This window comes from Bufo bufo, chromosome 10 (assembly GCF_905171765.1).
Source record: "Bufo bufo chromosome 10, aBufBuf1.1, whole genome shotgun sequence".
NCBI classification, from domain to species: domain Eukaryota; kingdom Metazoa; phylum Chordata; class Amphibia; order Anura; family Bufonidae; genus Bufo; species Bufo bufo.
Window position 1 is genome coordinate 66,881,406 of NC_053398.1, and position 20,258 is coordinate 66,901,663.

Below are 20,258 nucleotides of genomic sequence, written 5' to 3' on the forward strand. Positions count from 1 at the left end.
AGAAACACCCCATATGTGGCCGTAACTACTGTAGGGCGTAGAGGGAAAGGTGCCCCGTGTGGTTTTTCGAAGGCAGATTTTGCTGGACTGGTTTATTTACACCATGTCCCATTTGAAGCCCCCCTGATGCACCCCTAGAGTAGAAACTACATAAAAGTGACCCCATCTAAGAAACTACACCCCTCAAGGTATGAAAAACTGATTTTACAAACTTTGTTAACCTTTAGGTGTTCCACAAGAGTTATTGGAAAATGGAGATGAAATTTAAGAATTTAAATTTTTGGGCAAATTTTCCATTTCAATCCATTTGGGTCCTTTAGCCCACAGCTCATCATTAAAGAAGTAAAGAAGAGACCGGGAACTATGCGAATATGAGGAGAAGGTGAGTTTATTTTTTTATTTTTTTTGAACCCTCAATTGATCACCTACTAAGCATTCTGTATTCAGAATGCTATTATTTTCCCTTATAACCATGTTATAAGGGAAAATAATAACATCTACACAACACCTAACCCAAGCCCGAACATCTGTGAAGTTTGGGTACCAAACACGCGCGATTTTTCTCACGCGAGTGCAAAACGCATTACAATGTTTTGCACTCGCGCGGAAAAATCGCGGGTGTTCCCGCAACGCACCCGCACATTTTCCCGCAACGCCCGTGTGAAAGAGGCCTTATAGAGCAGATTCTTATGGATGCGGCGATACCTAATAGGTCTACTTTTTTAAATTTATTTAGGTTTTACACTATATTATCCTTTTATAAACAAAAAAAATGTACATTTTAGTATCTCCTTAGGCCTCATGCACACGACCGTTGTTGTGTTCCGTGTCCGTTGTTCAGTTTTCCGTGACTTTCAATGGGTCCGTTGAAAACTCGGATAATGCACCGTTTGTCATCCGCGTCCGTGATCCGTGTTTCCAGTCCATCAAAAAATATGACCTGTCCTATTTTTTTCACGGACAACGGTTCGCGGACCCATTCAAGTCAATGGGTCTGTGAAAAAACACAGAGGCACACAAGATTGTCATCCGCGCCCGCGTCCGTTTTTTTCCTATCATTTGCAAGGCAAACTTGACTTAGATTTTTTTTTCACTTTTCATGTCTGGTGATCCTCCAAAAATCAAGGAAGACACACGGAAACAAAAACGGGAACGGATCACGGAACAACGGAACAGCTTTTTGCGGACTGCAAAAAAATACTGTCGTGTGCATGAGGCCATAGTCTAAGAGTCAGTTTTTTTTTTGTTTTTAGCCGATTATCTTAGGTAGGGGCTCATTTTTTACGGGATGAGAGGACGGTTTTATTGGCACTATTTTGGGGGGCATATGACTTTTTGATCGCTTGCTATTACACTATTTGTGATGTAAGCTGACAAAAAAAATACCTTTTTTTGCACCGTTTTTATTTTATTTTTTGACCATGTTCATATGAGAGGTTAGGTCATGGGGTATTTTTAAAGAGCAGATTCTTACGGACGCGGCGATACCTAATATGTCAACTTTTTTTATTTATTTTAGTTTTACAAAATAATATTTTTGTTTTATTGTCTCAAGTCTGAGAACCATCTTTTTTTTCCGATTGTCAGTGGCTAAATGGAATTAAAATTGGGGAAGGGGATTATAAATTAAGTACTCCATGGAAGTGTGGTACTCCCTGAAGCAACCAATAATGCAGAGGCGCGGATGATCAGTGCACGTGTCACACTGAGTGGTGGTGTTCATTCGTATCCCCCTCCTGTGACGCTTCTTTTTTGGGTCCGTCCCTTCTTTCCAGTATGGGGGACCACACCTGGAAAGTGTTGGCCAGGGACGACCCGGGCGCCTCCAGTTCCCGAGGTACTCCGACCTGCTCTTTCCCGGTCAGAAAAGATCAGGGCCTTGAGGACTGCCTTGAGGACTGCCTCATAGAACTGGAGGAATTTCCCGGTGTTGCCAGCGCTCCGGGACAGCACAAAAGAGTTGTACAAGGCAACCTGTACCAAGTAGACCTTAACTTTTTTGTACCATGCCCGGGTTTTGCGCATGGCATTATATGGCTTGAGGACTTGATCAGAGAGATCAACTCCTCCCATATACCGATTGTAGTCGACGATACAATCGGGCTTGAGGACCGTTGCCGCGGTACCTCGCACAGGGACAGGGGTGATGCCGTTACCGTGAATTGTGGACAGTACAAGGACATCCCTCTTGTCCTTATATCTGACCAGCAACAGGTTTCCACTGGTAAGGGCACGGGTCTCACCCCTGGGGATAGGTACCTGGAGGAGGTGGGTACGGAGGCTACGTTGATTTTTCCACACGGTCCCACAAGCGGACGTGGATCTGGCGGCGAGGGACTGGAACAAGGGGATACTAGTATAAAAGTTATCCACGTACAGGTGGTAACCCTTATCTAGCAGTGGGTGCATAAGGTCCCCCACAAGTTTCCCGCTAACACCCAGAGTGGGGGGACATTCTGGGGGTTGAATACGGGAATCTCGTCCCTTGTACACACAAAACTTGTAAGTGTACCCTGAGGTACTCTTACAAAGTTTGTACAGCTTCATGCCATACCTCGCCCGCTTAGAGGGAACTTACTGGCGGAAAATGAGTCTCCCCTTGAAAGCAATGAGAGACTCATCAACCGCGACCTACTTTCCAGGTACATAGGCCTCCAAACATTTGGCCCCAAAGTCATAGGCAGGATCACCTTGGGAGGGGACATGCTGCATTATCTGCATAATGCAGGCATTTCCAGATGGCCTCAAACCGGGTACGTGTCATGGCCATACTGTAAAGTGGGGTCTGGTAGAGGACGTCCCCACTCCAGTAATGCCTGACACTGGGTTTTTGGACTAGGCCCATGTGCAGCACGAGGCCGCAAAACGTCCTCTTCTCGGCTGCACTGACCGGAGTCCAGCCACCAGCCATAGCCAAAATGGAGCCCGGGTGTTGAGCAATGAACTGTTGGGCGAACATGTTCGTTTGCTCCACCATCAGATTCACAAAGTAGTCACTGAAAAAAGACTAAAATAGTCATATTCAGTGAAGCCCACTGTGGGAATCTGGATTCCTGGTTGGCCAACAAAATCAGGAATCACAGGCTCAAATTGCTCTGGGGTACACCATGCAAGTTCACCGGTAGGGGGCTCCGGTGGACTTAACTGGTGGGCTGGAAAACTAGTACGATCCCCAGAGCTGCTCGTACTAGTGTGGGCCACAGGGTCCCTGGCATGGCGGTCCATTTGCTCTGCCTGGCGGGGGGGCTCATCATCATCGCTAGATGATGAAGAGGATGCGGATGACAAAAGGAAAGTGGGGCCATCCTTGTCCTCACTGGGGCTCTCAGAGTCGAAGGCAAGCTGGGCGTTTACCTCCCCTGCTGAGAACATCCGGCGAGCGATAGGGGAGTGTGTGCGTGCGTGTGTTTGTGCGTGTGTGGAAATCTTTATTTAGTGTGCGTGTGCGTGGGGGCATAGGTGTTCGCGTACTTATCCCTAAAACTAACAGAAAAAAATAAAAATAAATAAAGGCCAAAAAATGTAAAAAAATAAAATAAAAATTCAGACTCGCTGGTCAGCCGTCCGAAGCTGATCAGCGGTGGGGTGAGCGATGCGCTAACAGTGGCCGGACGTTGGAGTGCCGGCCACAGTCAGCGTACGCAGAAGAATTAAAATAAATGCTTGCGCCCCAAAAAATGTGTGTGTGGAGGGGGGCAAGCTGCAACACCCCTTGGGGGTCTAGGGTCACACAGCTGTGCTGTGGACCCCAGACACCCGATTAGGGTGTTGCAGCAATTTTTTTACATTTTCTTTATTGACCTGTGGTTTGCCGCGATCGCCGATACAGGCACCCCCACGCATTGTCCCAGGGTGCCTGCTGATTAATTTCAGCAGGCACCCTGTTCCGATCACCTCCCGCCGCGCGGCGGTGATTGTAAATACACATGACGTACCAGTACGTCATGTGTCCTTAAAGGGCTTCTGTCACCCCACTAAAGTGATTTTTTTTTTTGGGCTAGTTAAATTAGTTATATTGCGATATATGAAAATATAATGGTGTTACTTACTTTGATCCAGCAGTTTCTTCCAAAAACGAAGTTTTATAATATGTAAATTAGGTCTCTACCAGCAAGTAGGGCGGCTTCTTGCTGGTAGCTGCTGCAGAAAACCGCCCCCTCGTCGTGATGATTGACAGGGCCAGCCGGGATCTCCTCCTCCGGCCAGCCCTGTCGGCATCTCAAAAATCGCGCGCCTGTGTTCATTCGGCACAGGCGCTCTGAGATGAGGAGACTCGTCTCCTCAGCACTCCCTCAGTGCGCCTGCGCCGATGACGTCTTCTATTTCGGTGATGTCATCGGCGCAGGCGCACTGAGAGAGTTCTGAGGAGACGAGCCTCCTCATCTCAGAGCGCCTGCGCCGAATGAACACAGGCGCACGATTTTTGAAATGCCGACAGGGCCAGCCGGAGGAGGAGATCCCGGCTGGCCCTGTCAATCAACACGACGAGGGGGCGGTTTTCTGCAGCAGCTACCAGCAAGTAGCCGCCTTACTTGCTGGTAGAGACCTAATTTACATATTATAAAACTTCGTTTTTGGAAGAAACTGCTGGATCAAAGTAAGTAACACCATTATATTTTCATATATCGCAATATAACTAATTTAACTAGCCCAAAAAAAAAAATCACTTTAGTGGGGTGACAGAAGCCCTTTAAGTACCGGGACATCATGACGTACCGGTACGTCATGTGTCCCCAACAGGTTAATATTGACCTCCACAGTACCCTACCACCTTAACTGTGACCTCCACAGTGCCCGTCTCCTTAACAGTGAACTCTACAGCACCTCACCCCCTTCACATTGACCTCTACAGTACCCCGGCACCTTAAAATTGACCTCCACAGCTGCCCGCCCCCTCAACAGTGATCCCCCACAGTGGCCCGTCCTTTTAACAGTAACACCCCACAGTGACCTGCACAGAGGCATCCCTTAACTTTGACCTGCACAGGGCCCCTCCCATTTAAGATAGTTGTAGAGCAGCACAAAAATTGACCTTCTGGCCTGTATGGAATGCACCAGCCGTGGAAGGACAGCCAATCCAACGCCGTCCCATAGACATCAACGGTTCAAAGAAGGTAGCACAGCAGCATATCCAGTGTGATTTTTATTGGGGACCAGAGTGCACACACAATAAAAGTAGTTGTAGAGCAGCACAAAAATGGACCTTCTGGCCTGTATGAAATGCACCAGCCGTGGAGGGACAGCCAATCCAACGCCGTCCCATAGACATCAACGGTTCAAAGAAGGTAGCACAGCAGCATATCCATGTGTGTGCACTCTGGTCCCCAATAAAAGTCACACTGGATCTGCTGCTGTGCTACCTTCTTTGAACCGTTGATGTCTATGGGACGGCGTTGGATTGGCTGTCCATCCACGGCTGGTGCATTCCATACAGGCCAGAAGGTCCATTTTTGAGCTGCTCTACAACCTCCCATTTAAGAGTGACTCCCTCCACTGCACCATGCCCCCTTAATATAAAACCTCCACAGCACCCTGTCCCCTAATATAAGACTTCCACAGCACCCTGCCCCTTTAAAATATGACATCCATAGCACCTCGCCCCCTTAACAGTGACCTCTAACAAAGAAAAATGGTTGAGTTGTTATGGAAACCTGACGTAACTGTGTATGTGAATATGGGAAAACCTACAAGTTTCTATTGGATAATAAGGGTCATGTGACTGTGTGAATGGCAGTTAGAATGTGATAGTATGTATAGTTTTTTAGTGTTTTAATAATGAAAAAAATAAAAACTTTTGAAAATATTTTTAATTTATTTTCATCACCGTATTCTGACCCCCATACCTTTTTTATAGTTGTGGTCGTGGCAACCAAGTACGTACCTACCCTACCTGGGATACCCTACCCCTAAGCGGTCAGAGTTGTGCCGTAACCGCGTCATGGAGGGACGCCTGAAAGAGGGCATCCCCTTTGAGAGTAACAGGAGAAAGGGGTGGGTGGGAGGGAGAACTCTGCACGTCGTACGCATGTGGGAGGGTGCCGGCCGTTGAAGTAGGTGGCCAAGCCCCTCCCACAAATACAGGCCAATGAATCGGCCTTTACACTTGTGGTCGTGGCAACCAAGTACGTACCTACCCTACCTGGGATACCCTACCCCTAAGCGGTCAGAGTTGTGCCGTAACCGCGTCGTGGAGGGACGCCTGAAAGAGGGCAAAAAGACATACTGATAGGCAGAAGTAATTTATTGCAAAGTCGTTACAAAGCTAAAGTTTGAAAGGCTGCCGACATTTCCGTTTCGGGGTGAGGTATGTAACGGTTGAAACAAGACGAGTGCCAACGCCCCAGTTTCTGTATGACATGCGCAGGCACTCGGTTTTTGGAGGCCGCGGACGCAGCACCTATGCGGAATGAATGACCCGAAATTGTGGCAGGGTCACCGCCCGTGCTGGCCACAAGTGACCTTACATGGGATATGAACTGGTGAGCGGAACCACCCCGAAGGGTAACAATGGACTATTCGGTCCGGCCTCGGACAAGGCAGACCGTAACTGACGAAGCACCGTCACCGGACACCATTGGTGTGCTGTGGGAAAGAAGGATACCGGGACAGGGGGGCCCATCTGGGAGGTCTTGGACGTCTTGAGCAGTAATATGAACCCGTCGGAGTTCTGGACCAGCTGGCTGACCGTGAGGAACTTGCTACTGCCTGGCGAACAGGTGAACTCCCCAGGTCTCAGGAAGCCGTAAAAGGCTAGATAGATGGCGGATTTGAGTACCAAGCTGGGCAAAACCCCGAAAGGATTACCGTCCAAGGCGTCGGACAGTTTGCGGAAAAGAGGGCCGGTGACCGCTTGCCTGCGTACTTGGCTTTGAGGCCCGCACTTGCTCAAACCCTTGAGAGCGGCTTTGACAGCATGTATGGTGAACACTGACGCTAGTTCGGGATGGCTAACAGAGAGGAAGTGTTGCACTCCCGCCAGGTACGACCTCACTGTACCGTGGGAGAGCCTGCGCACTGAGTGGCAGTAACCAATGAACGCCAGGATGTACTCCGGAAAACTGGAGTCCCCTTGAGGACATTCCCCTCGAAACCTGCAGAACGTCTTCCACCCGGTGTTGTATGCCCTGGTTGTGTTAGGTGAGAGGGAATTGCGTATCAGAGCGTGAGCCGTCTCAAGGTGGTTGGCTACATTAGAATTAAGGACTCGTGAGGAGGGACAGTGGTGCCTGTCACATCTCCCTCTGGCATGATCTGAAAGAAACGGGAGAAGTTAGCCCTCGACAAGGAGTCAGCAGCCCCGTTTTGCGCACCTGGCACATGCGCACTGAAAACATGAAAGTGGTGACGTAGGGAGAGCTGCACTAACCGTCTGAGAAAACACATGACTTGGCTAGACTTTGACAGCCCACTGTTAAGGATGTCTACCACGGCTGAGTTGTCAGTTACGAACAGAACAGACTGACGCGCCCAAAGACTGCCCCAAATGTGGGCGGCTACCACGATGGGGTACAGCTCGAACAGCGCCGAGGTTTGGAGGAACCCCGGGATTTGTCCCACCTCGGCAGGCCATTCGTCTGCAACCCAGTGGGTGCCAAAAATGGCGGCAAACCCTGAGCCCGCAGCTGCATCAGAAAAGACTGTAGGCGACCGACAAGACAGCTCGGGTACTAATAAGGACACCCCGTTCCACTGGCTCAGAAAATGGTCCCACATGTGGAGATCCGCTAGGGCTTGACTGTCCAGGCACACTGGGCTGTCCTGTTCCGGGGCGGAACTTAAGAGCGACAGTAGGCGGGATATAAACGCTCTGCCCTGCGGCATGATGCGCATGGCGAAGTTTAACATACCCAGTAGAGACTGAAGGTCAGCCTTAGTGACCACGGTTGTGACTGTAAACCTGTGGATGACTTCTCTAATCCTTGTTAACTTATCCGCAGGCAACCTAGCTAACATGTGCTGGGAGTCTAACTCAATGCCCAAAAAGGTGATGACTGTGGCCGGGCCTTCTACTTTCTTGGGGGAAACCGGGACACCTAACTGGGAAAAACACCTTAGCAACTTTCCCAGCCCTAGGGTAACTGCCCCTGGCCTCTCAATCAGCAGGAAGTCATCCAGATAGTGGATGACAAACTCACAGAGGACCTTGTGTACCAAGACCCAGTGGAGCGCCTGAGCCAACTGATCGAAGAGCCAGGGGCTGCTCTTGGAACCGAAGGTGAGCTTGGTGGAGAAATAATACAGGCCTCTCCACTTGATGCCGTGCCACTGCCAGAGGGCTGGCATGATGGGAAGCAATTTGAAGGCATCCGATATGTCGGCTTTGGACAACATGGACCCTGGGCCCGTTTTCATGATGATGGCGATAGCCTGATCGATCGAAGCATATCTCATGCCCACTTCCTCCGAAGGAATGAGGGAGTTAAGGCTGGGGACCTGGGAGCCGTGTGGGGCCGACAAGTCAATAATGAGTCTTTCCTTTTTGCTGAACTTGCCTGTAACTACCCCCACGGGACTGACTCTCCAGCGTTGAAAGGGGGGCACACTAAAGGGACCGATCAAGAACCCTTTGCTTAACTCGGCCTCTATTAGTGTGTCTACCGAAGCAGGATTTCTTTCGGCTGACTGAAGGTTCCTGCATTCGTGTGTGAACTCTGGAGTCGTGATCAAGCCCGTATGGAAACCCTCGTGAAATCCTGACACCAGGAACTGTACAAACCCTGGATTGTGATGACCTTGCAAGTACTCTTGTAGACGGCTAATATTGACCACACTCATGTAATTTTTCACCGACTTTAATGAGCACGCTACTCGGGGGTGGGCCCTAAAACAGTTGGTACAGATATGTAACAGACGGCATTGCCCGAAATTGCAAGACGCGTAATTAAAATTGTTACATATCTGTGCCCTCCCTAGCTGAACGATGGGTCGGCCCAGCTTGTCTACTGAGTTGGGGGGTCTGAAGACGTCGAGTGGGCCAGCTGCAGAGCTGGAGGGGTAGGACGCCGTGCTGACGGCGGACTTATCGCACCACTCGACAGAGTGAAAGATAGACTGGCAGGCGGAACAGGAGGGAGCTTTCAGGCCTGCAAAGTGTCTGCAGAAAAGCTCAGTGTCCAGGTTGGACCAGTCAGTAACGTGTTGGAATTGGGAGAGAGCCGCTGCCGCCTTAGCTGAAAATGAACAGTGGTAGTCATAGAATGCGTTCCCTCCATACCTGTGACCCAACTCTGTGACCCTAAAGAGATACAGGTCTAGTTCCTCCCTCCTGTCCGGCCTGGCAGTGCAAATCACATCCCTAAAAAGGCTAAACGCCATGACGAATTCCGGAATGGACAATTTGCGGTTGAGCCGGTGGTCGCGGCTTCTCAGTACCACTGACACTTCCCCGCAAGCTATGACCTTATTGTCAGATAGGTCCCTGGAGGCTATCAGTAGAGACGCAAGATTGACATCCCTACCCTCTAGGATGTCCTTCCTGATGTTGATCGGGACAAAGTGGGAGGGAGTCACGTTGGGGACGGACTGGACAGAGCGAATGTCTGCTGCGGCAGAGGTGGAGGCGACCGGAACCTCGAGGGAGGAAACTGGTAAGACTGCGCTGCGAGCCTCGATAGACTCCAATACAGCTCCGCTTTTCTGGCAGATGCCGGGAAAGGGACGCCCCGCTTTGTCAGCACCGCCATAAGCCTGGGGATGGTCCAAGCACGTAGGGACGGTATACTGCCCCCTTCGGATGTCTCTGCTACGACCTCGTCCACTGACGCTTCGACGATGTCTGATACGTGTGACATCGTGGCTGTGAAAACAGTAACGTAAAATGACCGACTAGCCTAGATGACCGCCGGTATCCGTGCAGCAGTCTAAACCACGTAACGAAAGGGTGAACTATCCCCGTGAGGAATGCACATTGACACCAGAAGAGCCGTGAAGGAGTGGCCAGGAACCGCCACCCGGGTGTCCATGCAAGGAGACCTGCCGTACTTACCAACTGAGAAGCACTATACTCTGACTTTCACGGAAGTATCAATGAAAACAAAACAACCTGTACGTAAAGTAATGCATGAGACACAAGCCGGGGGGCCTCACCGGTCCCTGATGGAGAGCTCAGTGCGGGGCAGCCCTCCTACCTCTGAGGGGCCAACCCACCGCCGGCTGGGCATCTCCACCACGTGGGGAAACGGCGCTGCCCCCTGGCATAGGGGAAGGCTTTATCAGACATGGCCTCCCCCCTTCTAATATGCGGACGTGCCACGTGGGGGGCCCAGCGCTCCCTGATGGGGTGCCCAGTGCAGGGGTGCCCCCCTATTCCATGAGGGGCCGACCCACCGCCGGCTGGGCCCCTCCACCACGTGGGGAGAACGGTGCTGCCCCCTGGCAAACCTGGGGTAACGGGGGAGCTTGTGTGGCTCATCCCCAACTCCGTGTCGTGATGGGCGGAGCCACGCGGTGCCGCCCCGCTCCCCGGCAGGGCGCTCGTCACAGGGGTGCCTCCCCTAGCTAGGGGGCCGGCCCACCGCTGACTGCGTATGCCCACCGCGTGAGGGAGCGGGGTCGCACTGGCTGTGTGTGCGGGGACGAAAGGGGGTGGAAGGGGGGCGGAAGCGGCCGGGGAGGCGGGCGGGGGGAGGTCCTTTTGTGACCACGAACCCCGCCCCCCCGCCGGAGAGTGATGCCGTGACCGGACCTGGGCGGCGGAGGAGGGAGGTGCCGTCTCCGTGGGCTCGGCCCCCCCCCCCCGCCGGCGGCTAAGAGGTACCGCCGTTTTGCAACGGGCAGGAGGGGCCCCCCGTAGTGCCGAGGCCCCGCCCCCGCTGTGTACAGTTAGCCACGCAGTGGCCCGGCGCATGGCGGCCCCTACTTACCAAAGGGCTGAACCACCGCACGGACGTCCACTCACCTAATCTTCCGACCAAGGACTGCCAGGTACGAGCGCACGCTTCCTGCGAAACTCTGCACGTCGTACGCATGTGGGAGGGTGCCGGCCGTTGAAGTAGGTGGCCAAGCCCCTCCCACAAATACAGGCCAATGAATCGGCCTTTACACTTATGTCTACAGAAATGTGTGAGGGCTCGTTTTATGCAGGATGATCTGTAGTTTTTGATAAAAACTTTTTGGAGTGCATATGACTTTTTATAAAACATATTTTGAGGGGTAAAGTGATTTAAAAAAAATGGCCAATGAAATAAAAAAAAAATTTATTGCTTAAGTATTTTTATTTAGATTTTGGTAAAATAGGGGTGATTACAATTTTTATATATTTAAATTTTTTATATTTTGTAAAACTTTTTTTTAACAATTTTTTTACTTTTTATTATGTCCCCAAGTGGACCACAACATGCAATCATCAGACTGCAATTTGTATAGGGTAATGGAATTTTCTCCATTTTCCCATTCAGAAATAGGTTTATTACAGTTCAGTGCTGCCACCTGCTGGCCTGAACTGTGATATACAAATAATGAGCCTGGAAGCTTAATACAGGCTTATTATTTTAATTAACCTAATTATTTTAATTAACCTTCCCTGATCTCCACTGGGGGGAGGTGTTACAGTCCGTGAAGCACATGCTTCAGGGTTTCAGGTTTCTACGGCATCTAAGAGGTTAAATGTCTGCGATCAGCATTACCGCCACTCAGGAACATTAGCTATGGATGTCTGCAGTTACCCCGTAGCTATGGCGCTGGCTCTGCTCCAGAGCAGGCGCCATCTTTAAAGCCCCGATATCCACCATACATGTACGGCAGACATTGTGAAGGGGTTAAATATGTTAACCCTTTCACAACACGGTCTCAGCAACGGTCTCCCCAACCTGCCGTTATGCTGTAATATGAGCTTGTACCCATTGTTAGGAGCAGTTATCTAACTATCTCACTTACACCATAACTCTCTGCTGTATTGTTTGATCCCCTGATGAGCCTTTTTGGTGAACCATGACATGTCGGGACATAAAGATAAAGGTGTAACAGGGTGTGTAGGTAAGGGGCAGGTTCCGGACAGGATCGTCCTTCTCAGGGGGGGCACTCTGTGGTAGATATTAGGGACAAAGTGGCCGCCTGATACCGAAATGCAAGGCTATATTAGGACATGCCTATTGAATATCCGTCTCTGTCCTTTTTCCAGGTTCTAGGGTAGGGGCAGATTGGCCATAGACCTTACAGGGAAATTTCCTGGTGGGCCAATGCCCAAGGGCCGCCTGAACCCTCCTCACAGCCGGCCACTGGAAGTTTTGGGGGATGTATGGGGGCAGTATTTTGTGGGGGACTGTAGTGTTTGACTCTGTTGGGGTGGCATAATGTGCTGCAATATGGTATTGCTGGCCCCGCCTACTTGTATTGGCCCTGCCTTCCATCAATTTGAACCCAACTAAGTTCCACTTTAAGTTCCCAATCCGCCCCTGCTCTAGGGGCGACATCCGGATGAAAGCACGGAACACCTTACAGTTGGTAAGAGCACAAAAAGCTTTTTTCCTGGTTACCAACATGCATTTTTTTATATTGCTACAATGTATAATTGTTTGTTGCGTACTGTGTATGGTGTCATCTCTGACTACATCTGATGAGGTGACACTCTTTAGAGACTACCAATTTTGTCTTGTGTTCTATTTTTTTCGAGGGTCTTATTGGCAGGTCATTCAACATTTATGATTTGTAACAGTGAATGCTGGTGATTTTGACACAGTTCTGATATCAAGACTACTGTGTATAGGATGTGTTGTGTTAATTTGTCCCCATACTAGCAATAATTGCTGATTATACTGTAAATGGAGGTAACGAGTTCTGTGTAAAGGACCCTAATGTCACGCTGGCGGTTCGTGCCTGGCCTTAGGCTCCATTCACACGTCCGCAAATGGGTCCGCATTCGTTCCGCAATTTTGCGGAACGGGTGTGGACCCATTCATTTTCTATGGGGACGGAATGGATGCGGACAGCACACAGTGTGCTGTCAGCATCCGCATTTGCGGAGCGCGGCCCCGATCTTCAGGTCCGCAGCTCCGCAAAAGATAGAACATGTCCTATTCTTGTCCGCAGCTTGCGGACAAGAATAGGCATTTCTTTAGGTGTGCCGGGCGGGTGTGTTGCGGAGATTTAATGCCTTCCCCCTGCCCCTGTCCAGGTGCTGATTAAGTTGCTGATCAGTGTCCCTATTTAGCTGTGCTGTGGTTCCACCTCCGTGCCTGAGCATTGAGGTTAGGCTACTTTCACACTTAGGATCCATTCACACATCCGTGTGTGTTTTGCGGATCCGCGGATCCACAAAACACGGACAGCAGCAATGTGCGTTCCGCATTTTGCGGACCGCACATTGCCGGCACTAAGAGAATATGCCTATTCTTGTCCGCTGTTGTGGACAAGAATAGGACATGTTCTATTTTTTTCAGGATCGGAATTGCGGACCCAGAAGTGTGGGTCCGCAATTCCGGATCGGGGCCGCATGTCGTGCGGCCCCATAGAAATGTATGGGTCCGCAATTCCGTTCCGCAAAATGCGGAATGGAATTGCGGATGTGTGAATGGAGCCTTAAAGTTAACATAAAAAAAAAAAAAAAACATTTTAGCATATGTTACTGCTCCTGCAGCAGCATTATGCATAGAGAAATCTTTAGTTCTTCACATACCACTATTTTCGTTGAGTTTTTCCCTTAGCTACGACTGTTTTAACCCCTACAATATGAGGAGCTTCTCAAGATGGCTCCTCTGCGGGTTCTCTGAGGCAAAAACTGCCTTAGGGTACTTTCCCACTAGCGGCAGGGGAGTCCGGCAGGCTGTTCCGGCGGGTGAACAGCTTGTTGGATCCGTCCTGCCGCTAGTTCACGTGTGTCCCCGGACTGCCGCTCTGTCCCCATTGACTATAATGTGGGCCGGGGCGGAGTTCCGGTGGCAGCACGGCAGCGCACACCGAGAGGTAGCCAGACTAAAAGTACTGCATGCACACTTGCTGCTTCCTGCCAGCCAATCAGATTGGATTACTGAGAGACACACCTCCTCACTCTGAAGCCTATGCAGACATGTAATGTGGAGGACCTCCCCTCTGTCTTCTGTTTACACTAAAGGGAAGACAAACAAGCCCTTACAATGTTTTTTTAACCCTTTGACGCCCAGCGCCGTACATGTACGGCGCAACAGGACGTGACTTAACGCCCAGCGCCATACATGTACGGCGTGCTGATCGGACGGGTGCAGGAGCTGCACCCGCCCTAACAGCAGCAGTGGTCCGGCAGTCACTAATAGCCGGACCCCTGCTGTATGTGTCGGCATCGGTGAAAACACTGATGCCCGTGCATTAACCGTTGATGTGCCGCGGTCAGCACTGACCATGGCACGTGCGATGTCCTTGGGGAGATCGGAGCTTCCATCAGGTCCCCGCGCTGCTGTGACGGGGACCCGATGGCAGGGAAGGCAGCCCGATGCCTTACTTAGGCATAGTGGTTGCCTTCCGGGAGAGCCTGTGAGATCCAGCCCCCTGAATCTCACAGGCAAGCAGTCTGTAGGTGTATTACAGTCTGTAATACACTTACAGCCAATGCATCACAATACAGAAGTCTTGTGATGCATTGTAAAGAGGATCAGACCCCCAAAATTTGAAGTTCCAGAGTGGGTCAAAAAGTATAAGAAACATTACAAAAATAAAGTTTTACACAAAAAATTAAAGTTTCAAGTTAAAAAAAAAAAGCGTCCTTTTCCTAAAAAAGTTAAAGAATAGAGAAAAAAATTGACATATTAGGTATCGCCGCATCCGTATTGACCGGCTCTATAAAAATATGACATGATCTAACCCCCTCAGGTGAACACAATAAAAAATAAAATAAAAACTGTGCTAAAAAAGAATTTTTGGTCACCTTACATCACTAAAAGTGCAACACCAAGCGATCAAAAAGGCGTATGTCCCCCAAAATAGTACCAATCTAACCGTCACCTCATTGCTCAAACAATGAGCCCCTACTTAATAAAATCGCCCAAAAAATAAAAAACTATGGCTCTCAGATTATGGAGACACTAAAACATGATATTTTTTTTGTTTCAAAAATGCTTTTATTGTATTAAATGTAAAAAATAAATAAAAAAGTAGACATATTAGGTATCGCCACATCCGTAACAACCTGCTCTATAAAAATACCACATGAACTAACCCCTCAGGTGAACACAGTAAAAAAGATAAAATAAAAGCGGTGTCAAAAAAGCTATTTTTTGTCCCCTTACATCACAAAAAGTGTAATGGCAAGCGATCAAAAAGTCATATGCACCCCAAAATAGTGGCAATCAAACCATCATCTCATCCCGCAAAAATTATACCCTACGTACCTAAGACAATCGCCCAAAAAATAAAAAAGCTATGGCTCTCAAAATATGGAGACACTAAAGCATGATTTTATTTTGTTTCAAAAAATATATTATTATGTAAAACTTAAATAAATAAAAAAAAGTATACATATTAAGTATTGCAACGATTGTCTTATGTAGGGTATCATTTTTGTGGGATAAGATGACGGTTTGATTGTTATGATTTTGGGGTGTGTATCACTTTTTGTGATATAAGGTGACAAAAAAATTGCTTTTGGACACCTTTTTTTTTTTACCGTGTTCACCTGAGGGGTTAAGTCATGTGATATTTTTAAAGAGCTGGTCGTTACAACAAGCTCTCTAAAAATATCACATGACTTAACCCCTCAGGTGAACACGGTAAAAAAAAAAGGTGTCCAAAAGCAATTTTTTGGTCACCTTATATCACAAAAAGTGTAATAGCAAGCGATCAAAAAGTCATACACACCCCAAAATCATAACAATCAAACCGTCATCTTATCCCACAAAAATGATACCCTACCTAAGACAATCGTCCCAAAAAATATATATATATGGCTCTCAGACTATAGAGACACTGAAACATGATTTTTTTTTCCCCACAATGTTACCCTGCTGCTCTCTGTGCCCCCCAATACCCCCAAATACTATACTGAAGAAATATTAGTGCCCCCATAGTAATAGTGCTCCGTATAGTCCCACCAATAGTAATTCTCTTCTAGAATGCCCTCATTAGTAATACTGCACCCTACAGTGCCCCCAACCGTGATAATGCTCCCCAAAAGTGCCGCCATTAGTAGAAGAGCCCTTCAGAATTAATAATATCCTCAGAGCCCCCAGTAGTAATAAGGACCCCCATATTGCTCTTAGTAGAAATAAGGTGGATCGATAAGTCCCTCCTATAGAGCCGCCAGTAGTAATAAGAATGCCTATAGTGTCCCCTGGATTTGCAGTGCCCCCTGTAGTTATATTCCTCCCTCCACCATACAGTCCCATGTAAATAACATCACATCATCTCTCCTGCCCCCTCCAAAATACAGTCCTATGTAAATAGCATCACTCCCCTCCCTTCAGCCCCTTCAATATATAGTCCCATGTAAATAACACTATTTCCCTCCCTCCGCCATATAGTCCCATGTAAATAACATCACACCATCTTACCATCCCCCTCCAATATACAGCCCCATGTAAATAACATCCCTCTCTATCTACAGCCCCCTCCAAAATACAGTCCCATGTAAATAACATCACCTCCTCCCCAGCCACCTCCAACATGCAATCCGATGTACAGTTGCAAAAAAAAGTATGTGAACCCTTTGGAATGATATGGATTTCTGCACAAATTGGTCATAAAATGTGATCTGATCTTCATCTAAGTCACAACAATAGACAATCACAGTCTGCCTAAACTAATAACACACAAAGAATTAAATGTTACCATGTTTTTATTGAACACACCATGTAAACATTCACAGTTCAGGTGGAAAAAGTATGTGAACCCCTAGACTAATGACATCTCCAAGAGCTAATTGGAGTGAGGTGTTAGCCAACTGGAGTCTAATCAATGAGATGAGATTGGAGGTGTTGGTGTCACGGCTGAGAGTGGGGGAAACCCTCAACCGTGCAATGTTATAAGAATAAGGAAGCTGCTAGGCCAGGACAACAGAATCAGGGAGCAGGTCACCTCCTAAAGCGTCCCTAACTCTGACTCTGACTCCTAACCGTATGAGCCAACCCAGATGGTAGGAGGGCTCATACTCAGGAACCTTGGATCCCTACTAGCCCTCAGGAAATCCCTGGAGTAGGAGCAGGGTAAGACAACCTGTTCCTCCTAGACACGGACGAACAGGAGTCTAAACTGGCCAAGCTGCAAGGAAAGGGAAACATATACAACATATGGATATGGCAGGTGAGTGAAACCAATTCCACACCTACCTGCCACAGACACACAGACAAGAAGCAGACCGCTGGCAACTGCATGCGACACAAAGAGTCACGACCATAGGCCGTGACACTCCCACCCCTCAAAGCCCCCCCACCAAAAAAAAAATGGGGAAACTAGTGAGGGACCCAAAAACAGGGATAGGAGAAGGGGAAAAGAAGCAGAAACAGTGTCAGTGCCAGCGAGTCTCCCCAGGACTGCTGCCAGCCCCTGGAGCAACACACAGGAACCAGGGCACCGACTGCCAGCCCCTGGAGCAACACACAGGAACAAGGGCGCCAGCAAACAAACAGCCCAGAGAGACCGCACTGAACACTGTGTCCACTCTCAGCCACGGTTCCCACCAAGTCGCTGCCAGCATGCATCCTCCACCAGCATACACCTAAGCCAGTCTAACAAGGACTGCAGCTAGCCACACCGACACAAGTGAGAGAACTACTGAGCCGTGGACGAGGGGAGACCCAACCACAAGTGCCAGTTCAACACACACTGCAACCACTGCTACAGAGAACTGCACTGTAACAGAGCTCCCCTTTCACCCTCCCTCCGGAGGATAAGCATGCGTGTCAGAAAGCGGCAGGCGCCACATGCTGCGCCCTCTTCCGAAGGCTGTGACACTCCCACCCCTCAAAGCCCCCCCAACCACAAAAGGGGAAAGTTGGTGGGGCACAACAAACAATGGGATGGGGGAGGGGAATGACAAAGTAAGGAGACACCAATACAGACAACGGTGAGAATCGAATGGCGGGGAAAAGCCACTCACCGCGCCGTTAACGGTGAAACCCCCATAATGCTCTCCCTCCGGAGAACGCGCATGCACCCCATCAACAGACGGCGATACATGCTGCACCCTCTTTCGAAGGTTTCCACGCAAGGAGCCTTTGTGGTCATACAGTCACGGCTGAGAGTGGGGGAAACCCTCAACCGTGCGATGTTATAAGAATAAGGAAGCTGCTAGGCCAGGACAACAGAATCAGGGAGCAGGTCACCTCCTAAAGCGTCCCTAACTCTGACTCCTAACCGTATGAGCCAACCCAGATGGTAGGAGGGCTCATGTTCAGGAACCTCGGGTCCCTACTAGCCCTCAGGAAATCCCTGGAGTAGGAGCAGGGTAAGACGACCTGTTCCTCCTAGACACGGACGAACAGGAGTCTAAACTGGCCAAGCTGCAAGGAAAGGGAAACATATACAACATATGGATATGGCAGGTGAGTGAAACCACTTCCACACCTACCTGCCACAGACACACAGACTGGAACCCGTGCTCAAATGCTGATGTCCACACCAAACACAAAGGGAGACAGCACACACACATTAAACACACAGGAACCAGATCCATAGCTGCAATAAGGTAAAACACCACACAAACATAAGCTTAACATCAGTACATGTTTTATGACCACAAGGGTGGCCCTCACTGGACAGATGGTATAAGACCAGGAGGATGACTCCAGCATAAGGCATGGCTGGAGTACCTCTCAGCTACAGGGATGCAGCAGAGGCTAAATAGCCCAAGTAGCCACACCCACACACACAAACTAGGAAAGGAGTTAACCCTTCCAACACCAGACAAGGTAAGTGTCACTTAAAAGGGAAATGCACACATAACATAAATCCCGTGCACACCAAACAGGGAAAGTGAACAATTGCCAGATGCAACCGCATGCCTTGACAGCGAGCCGCCTAGCAACCAGCTTAGGCTGCTACACTGCCAAACATCATTATGTTGCGAGCGGCAACCACACGTGAGACAAACATACACCTGTCCTCACCTGCGATAGACAAGAAGCAGACCGCTGGCAACTGCATGCGACACAAAGAGTCACGACCATAGGCCGCGACAGTTGGTTACAGCTGCCCTGCCCTATAAAAAACACACACCAGTTCTGGGTTTGCTTTTTACAAGAAGCATTGCCTGATGTGAATGATGCCTCGCACAAAACAGCTCTCGGAAGACCTACGATTAAGAATGGTTGACTTGCGTAAAGCTGGAAAGGGTTAAAAAAGTATCTCCAAAAGCCTTGCTGTTCATCAGTCCACGGTAAGACAAATTGTCTATAAATGGAGAAAGTTCAGCACTGCTGCTACTCTTCCTAGGAGTGGCCATCCTGTAAAGATGACTGCAAGAACACAGTGCAGACTGCTCAATGAGGTAAAGAAAAATCCTAGAGTGTCAGCTAAAGACTTACAAAAGTCTCTTGCATATGCTAAAATCCCTCTTAGCGAATCTTCGATACGTAAAACACTAAACAAGAATGGATTTCATGGGAGGATACCACAGAGGAAGCCACTGCTGTCCAAAAAAAACCCATTGCTGCATACTTACAGTTTGCACAAGAGCACCTGGCAAATATTCCACAGCAGTACTGGCAAAATATTCTGTGGATAGATGAAGCCAAAGTTTTTTTTAAAGGCTTTATTTTTCCATCTCCACAGAAATAAAACAAACTTTAAATAGGGGAACAACCCTCTCAACAAGGTGTAACCTCGAACATCACATTCAATTGACAGGCAAAATAATAGGATTACATATAGATAATGTGTCAGCAAAAGCAAAGGTAGTTAATGTAATTCACATCAGTCATAAAGCAGAATTATTGCCGTAAAATCAAATTGTTTCATTAAAACCTGTATCCATTCACGCACACATTCATACTGGCAGTGACCTGGACATCTCAAAACTCTTCCAGCCCCATTACACGGTGACCGAGTTTGCACTCAGCCAAATATCCCAGATTTTCCCACATTTTTCCGGTATGCCCCTAGCTTCATAAGTTAGCTTGTATACTGACAGTGTGGCATTAATAAGCTGGATCCAATGAGACAATGTTTTTTGGGGGCTTCCAGTTTATCAGAATTGACTTTCTCGCATAAAACATCAGCAACCTATAAAGGATTTTGGTATGTTTAGTTGGAATAATATCATTGACAAGACCTAGCAGACTAACTTCAGGTGTTATAACTGCTGGGGGCCCCAGACGAGTATCAAGATATCTATGTACCTGCATCCAGAATTCAGCAAT